The sequence below is a fragment of the Lolium perenne genome, chromosome 5 (assembly GCF_019359855.2).
Source record: "Lolium perenne isolate Kyuss_39 chromosome 5, Kyuss_2.0, whole genome shotgun sequence".
In the NCBI taxonomy this organism is placed as follows: domain Eukaryota; kingdom Viridiplantae; phylum Streptophyta; class Magnoliopsida; order Poales; family Poaceae; genus Lolium; species Lolium perenne.
Genome location: NC_067248.2, coordinates 210672282 through 210679376, shown reverse-complemented (window position 1 = coordinate 210679376; position 7095 = coordinate 210672282). Strand labels below are relative to the sequence as shown.

The 7095-nt window shown below is 41.0% G+C and overlaps 1 long non-coding RNA gene across 1 annotated transcript; it reads right to left on the bottom strand.

The window, feature by feature from the left end:
• Window positions 1-3813: 3813 nt before the first annotated feature.
• On the bottom strand, window positions 3814-5592 carry LOC127301818 (uncharacterized). Its single transcript, XR_011746064.1, has 3 exons — window positions 5471-5592; window positions 4378-4954; window positions 3814-4283 (listed from the first exon to the last, which is right to left on the bottom strand). It is a non-coding gene; the product is annotated as an uncharacterized lncRNA (long non-coding RNA).
• Window positions 5593-7095: the final 1503 nt, after the last annotated feature.

Genomic DNA, 7095 nt, shown 5'->3' with positions numbered 1-7095 from the left:
GTTGACGAGGTAGTTAGAGTGCCCACTACCATTCGTTGACAACAACAAACACCTCTCAAAACAATTTTACTTCTGTTTAAAAAAAAATGAAAAGCTCTAGCGCATGTTAATCCCTGCTTCCCTCTGTGAAGGGTCAATCTTTTACTTTTATGTTGAGTCACCATTCTTTCTTTGAGCACCTTATTGAGAGCATAATTGTCATTCTTAGTATCATATGCTTATCCCAAAATATGATTAGCTGTAGTATAACTTTGATGCTTTTATCTTTGATAATCTCTACTTCTAGTCTTTCCATGAATTTCAGAGGTGCCTGGGCATTTATGTTTTGCTGTACAAATACGGGCAAGCGAGATACCACTTTATCATATCTTTTTATGAACATTGCAATCCTGCTGATAGACATGATTCATGATGCTTATTATTGATTTGTTCGTATCTTTTTCATGATTGACATAACTATTAGATGACTTTATTTGCATGTATCTTATTATGAATTGCCTAAGTACTTGTCCATATCATGAGAATATTTACATCATATGAACAAATGTGTTCGTGAAAGTTCTTTTATCGCACTCAGTTGTTAACTGAATTGCTTGAGGACAAGCAATAAGCTAAGCTTGGGGGGAGTTGATACGTCCAAAATGTATCTACTTTCCCGAACACTTTTGCTATTGTTTTGCCTCTAGTTTATGTATTTTGAATACAACTAACACGGACTAACGCTGTTTTCAGCAGAATTGCCCTGGTGTCCTATTTTTGTGCAGAAACTCAACTTTCAGGAAATTCCCCAGGAATAATTGCAATGGGCCTATTTTCATAGAAGATTGACGGAGCCAGAAGACGAGACAGAGGGGGGCCACGAGGCGCCCACGCCACAAGGCAGCGCGGTGGGCCCCTGGGCCGCGCCGGCCTATGGTGGCGGCACCTCGGCCAGCCTCCGACGCTCCCCTCTGGACTACTTAAGGCCTCTGACCTAAAAACGCGAGGGGGTTCGACCAATTTGCTAGAAGACATCCAGAACTCCGCCGCCATCGCGAAACTCCGTCTCGGGACAAGAAACTCCGTTCTGGCACCCTACCGGGACGGGGAATTGGAGGAGATCATCGCCATCATCAACACCGACGCCTCTCCATCAACCATCCATGCTTCCTCCATCCATGTGTGAGTAATTCCACCGCTGTAGGCTGAAGGGGATGGTAGGAATTGGATGAGATTGTTCATGTAATAGCATAAGATTGTTAGGGCATAGTGCCTAGTATCCGTTGTTGGTACTTTTATGATATTGTTGCAACTTGTTATGCTTAATGCTTGTCACTAGGGCTCGAGTGCCATGATTTCAGATCTGAACATGTTATCGATTCATGATGATATTCATTGCTTTATGATCTTACCTGCAAGTTGTATACACATATTGCTGTCCGGAACCCGAGGCCCCAAAGTGACAGAAATTGGGACAACCGGAGGGGAAGGCTGTAATATGAGGATCACATGTGTTCACGGAGTGTTAATGCTTTGCTCCGGTGCTCTATTAAAAGGAGTAACTTAATTACCAGTAGATTCCCTAGAGGCCCGGCTGCCACCGGCTGGTAGGACAAAAGATGTTGTGCAAGTTTCTCATTGCGAGCACGCACGACTATATACGGAACACATGCCTATGGTTGTTTAGTACTTGGATACTGTTTTATTACTATCTGCAAATGCCCTGCCTTGATTGTTACATGAGTTCTCTTATCCATGCAGCGCCCGTTCATCCATCCATGTGCCTACAGTATTTTAATCCTGCTGTTTACTATAATCACTACTGCTGTCTTTATTACACTGCTGCTTATATTTCACTACTGCTACTGCTATAAAACTGTTGCTACTGATAAACTCTTGCGAGCAAGTCTGTTTCCAGGTGCAGCTGAATTGACAACTCCGTTGTTAAGGCTTACAAATATTCTTTGGCTCCCCTTGTGTCGAATCAATAAATTGGGTTTTACTTCCCTCGAAGACTGTTGCGATCCCCTATACTTGTGGGTCATCAGCCATCTCCTCCTCCGCACCACCGGTTGACACCAAACTCACACCTACATAACACCTATGCACAGATCCGACGATTCCCCGTCCTCCCGCTGCCGGAGCGGCCGCCGGAGGGCGGGGAATCGACCGGATCGACGGCGAAGAGGTGGTGCGGGCTCGAGGGTCCAAAAGTCACCTCCCTCATTATTGTTGACGGGGAGAGAGGTGCTCCAAGATTGCGTATTGTTCAGTGCTTGACCGTTAACAGAACGTCAGAAGTTCAGAACAAGACATGACAGCGGAGGCCTCGGCGTGTGTGGCAGCCATCGAAAGTATGAGCAATATGGGTCTTTTCGGGTGATTTTCGAATCTGACTCCCTCAGCTTGGTGAACGCCCTGAAGTCTGGAGACGCTGATTTGTCCGATATCGGTGTGCTATACCGTGAAGGCAGGGCCGGCTCTGGCACAGGGCAAGAAGTGCGACGGTCCGGGGCCCAACCAAAACGAGAGCTCATTATTTCTATCATAGTGCATATAGGAAAAGGTAGAAGAAAAAAATTTAAGCCCATCTAGCATGCACGCAGTTTAAATTGGGTCCATTTATAGAATTTGCCCTAGGGCCCCCCAAATGCTAGAGCCGGCCCTGCGTGAAGCTAGAAGCCTTTGTGTCTTAGCGTTTGACGCTTTTGATTTCAGGTTTTTCGGTAGATCATGTAATAAGGCTGCCCATGCTATAGCTCAGCATGGCAGAGATTTAGGCGTGCAGAACTTGCTTTGGCTGGATGATGAGCCAGCCTTTGTAACTGGTTTGGTTGCTAGCGATCTTGCTATGCATCAGGTTTAGTGGAATATATTTTCACGCTTCAAAAAAAAAACAAGACATGACAACACCTAGAGACGATGAATTCCAGCATCTAGAGAACACTAGATGACCCGTTGCGCTATCGCGCAAGTGCAAATAAAAGAGTATTAATATGCCAATGAATGTTCACATATAGGACGGTAATTTAATAAATAATTTATTTCAGTGCTTAAATCTATATTTTTGGTGATTGCTCATGTCTTTAGTTGCTATATGAGCATTAAATGTGGCGTTTATTTCTTATCCATCTAAATTTTGCAGAATTATACATGATGTTTCATACCAAAATAGTTGTATGATGATCCTTCATGTATTGGTCATTTAAAGTTTATGCGGAGAGTATTTACGGTTCTATTAGATTCGCCTTCCATTTTTGCCATGAGATTTTGTTTTCCCATTTTCTGCTATTGTCCATTGATATTAAATATTTCACAATTTCTATAACTTGTCAGGCTTTACCATAACCACATTGGTAAGCAACATATGCAATAAAACTAAATCATCAATCTATCACGTGGATGTCTGCACGTTATGAAGTTTTGTCAGAAATAAGCCAAAATAAACAATGACTAAACTGAAATAAACAATAAATTTCCATAGCCAGAAAATCGTGCATCTTCCTCAAACCACACAGGGAAATATTCATTTGAGAGCACAAAACTCAGCATTGATTCAAGATGGAAAACTGTGCATCTTCCTCAAATCATGCCTGTGATAAACAACCATGTCAAGATGTACCTGCCATTTTGATTCAAGATGTACGTACATCCCACTGCCAAAACCAAAATCTCAGCCAAAAATGGACCCGTAGTCGATAATTACAAGTGGAAGAGTAACAACCATGTGTCGTCAGGTTGTTACCTAAAATCGAAGAGTAAGAACCCCATGTCAGCTGGATTAAATCTGCAGTACATATTGCACTAAAGTTATGATAATATATATGACTTTATGCCAAAAAGAGGGAGGCTAGGCTCAAGGGGAAAAGTGAGGGCCCAGCTAGGACAAAATGCACCGGTTGATGTACGATTGATGTAGGATTGATGGTTCATGAAAATATTAGGGTAACAAAAATTCAGTGAAGATGGGAGCTTAAGTATATTTCTAATAGTCAAATCTCATACATATAAAAGCTCTAGAAAAATCTGCCACAACACTTTCAGTAAACTGACACAATTGTTGCTACCTTGTAGCCTTGACGAAAGAAGAGAACGGGGTCAGCCGAAAAGTGTTTACTTATGGATGAACCAAAAAGTACTATCTTCAGTTTCCATCAAAAACTCAAAATCTTAACAGACGACATAGAACTAAGCAAAGTGACAAAGCAATTGTGTGGCCCCAAAATAAGAAGGCACTAATAATACCTAGCAGAAGGAGACCAAGAAACATCCACAAGTACAAGACATGCTCCAGAATGTAAAATCTGGTAGCAGTAGCAGGAAATTTGAGTTCTACAATAGGAATAAATGCCATGCTTAGTAACTGTACACCGAAGGTACTTCCCAGTAGGTTCATACCAGAATGGTTGGTAATGGATAGGTGGGTAAAATGGACTTTTCCGCTTCATAGTTGATCCGTCTCCCATTCTCTCGCCAAAAAGTTGAAAAGAATGAATATATTCCTTATAGCAGATAAAAATACGAGCAAAGCTTGTGAGGGGTACTTTAAGGAACTGGGGGGTAACTTTAAGGAACTTGAAACTCTATAAACTAAAATGAAGGGTTGTACTGAATCTCTAGAAATAAATAGGCCACTTGTCTTGCTAATTTTCTCCCGGGATAGCACATATCTTGCTTTAGGCTGCTAGTTCAACAAGGCAACACTGTCAAGCTGCAATAGGTGTTTGCGTGTAAACTACACAAGGCCAGCAGCGGGGCAAACTGAAAACCTTAGAGCATCATTATGATGACATAGTAGTAGTAGGTTAAGTCTGAGTTCAATCTTGCCGTGCTCCATGGTTTTCCTTTGCACAACCATCACTGATCCGACAACTTATACATGATCCAAGGAGTTGGTGGAAGAGCGGGTGGTGGCTGCTTCTTCTAGTGTGCCAGTGTTGTGTTGTAGCATCGCTTGAACCAACATTCAGTCCACCTACATAGAAGAGAATTTAAGGTTTGAGCACTTGCACTAAAATCCAATAGATGTAGCAGATTTCCAGTAGGTAACCGAATGGGAGCAAACAATTGCTTAGGGAACATAACATCATAAGCATGTAACCAAAAGAGCCAGTGTCTAAAACAATTACCCGGGAACAGCCTAGCCAATGTTCCAACAAAGACGACAATGACACTCCATGGAACCAAAAAAAAGCCCGTTGTTAATTATGTGCCAAATATTTGCTCCTCGGAAAAGAATAGGTTGCCTATAACATCCTGATATGATTAGTCAGCTTCTATCATCATATAATTATGGTCAATGTAGCAAATAAAAACTAAATACAAAGGACGCAGTTATCATGTGTCAATCTCATGATCATGCTGAACAATCATTTCACAGGGATATATATAAAACAAAAACAAGAACACATGCTGAATTAAAGAGTATTTTTGGTACAACAAAGTAAACACGAACTTAGCACAGAGCATAGAAAGCAGGAGAACACTAAACTATTCTCATTTAAGCATAACCAGGTCTCTCCTTCGCGCTACTTGATATGGTCTCCCGCCGACATATAATCACCTCCTGCGAAGGCTTTAGAAACTAAACAGACATGATGGAGAACCTAAGAATATCAGCAAATAATATATGCATTATTCATATAATATGGCCAAATAATTAATACCTTCAAATCTGTAAACCACAATTGGACAAATAATATATGCTTTATTATTATAAAAATGTGAGGAATTTGAATATGAAATAATTTTGTTTTTATTCGTTTTTTATTATTATTAGCAAATAATATATGGATTATTCATATAATATGGCTAAATAATTAGTATCTTGAAATCTGTAAACCACAATTGGAAAAATAATATATGCTTTATGATTAAAAAATGTGAGGAATTTGAATATGAAATAATTATGTTTTTATTCATTTTTTATTATTATTAGCAAATAATATATGCATATATTATTTGTCCAATTGCGGTTTACAGCGTGATGGTGGAGCGTCGGGTGCAGCGTGATGGTGATGTAGGTGGACGTGGAGGTGGCGGCATGTAGGAAACGCGACGGTGATGGAGGTGAACATGGAGAGGAGGCAGCATGGAATGAATGCAGAGATGTAAAATACACAAGGATATATGTCGCTAGTTCATACACATTGTTCGATATATCTTCTTCGGTATAGTGTGATGGTGGAGCGCCGGGTGCAGCGTGATGGTGATGGAGGTGGACGTGGAGGTGGCGGCATGGAGTGAATGCAGAGATGTAAAATACACAAGGACATATGTCGCTAGTTCATACACATAGTTCGATATATATTAAAAGACACATAGTTCGATATATATTGAAGACGATTTATAGAAAGACACATAGTTCATACAAATATAGAAGACACACACCGTACCACACACACCACCATCTACTCATCATCTCTAAATACTGAGACGATTGATGTCTACTCACGCTTCTTTTCCTGTAGACAGTGTTGGGCCTCCAAGAGCAGAGGTTTGTAGAACAGCAGCAAGTTTTCCCTTAAGTGGATCACCCAAGGTTTATCGAACTCGGGGAGGAAGAGGTCAAAGATATCCCTGTCAAGCAACCCTGCGATCACAATGCAATAAGTCTCTTGTGTCCCCAACACACCTAATACACTTGTCAGATGTATAGGTGCACTAGTTCGGCGAAGAGATAATGAGATGCAAGTAATATGGATGTATATGAGTGGTAATAGCAATCTGAATAAAATATGACAGCGAGTAAACATGCAGTGGAACAGTAAACAAACAGTGACAACGGCGCCAGAAAATGCTTGCTGGTGTGCAGTTGACGTGGGAGATAGGAATCTTTGTGGTGTGACTTTTCTATTCGGAGACAAGGCCTGGGGATCATACTTTCACTAGTGGACACTCTCAACATTGATCACATAATAAAACCACTCTACACTCTCTTGTTGGATGATGAACACCACTAATTGTGTAGGGCTACAAGAGCACCTCAATGCCGGAGTTAACAAGCTCCACAATATTTGATATTCATATTTAAATAACCTTAGAGTGCATGATAGACCAACGCAATTATACCAAGTACTAACATAGCATGCACACTGTCACCGACAGACTACGAAA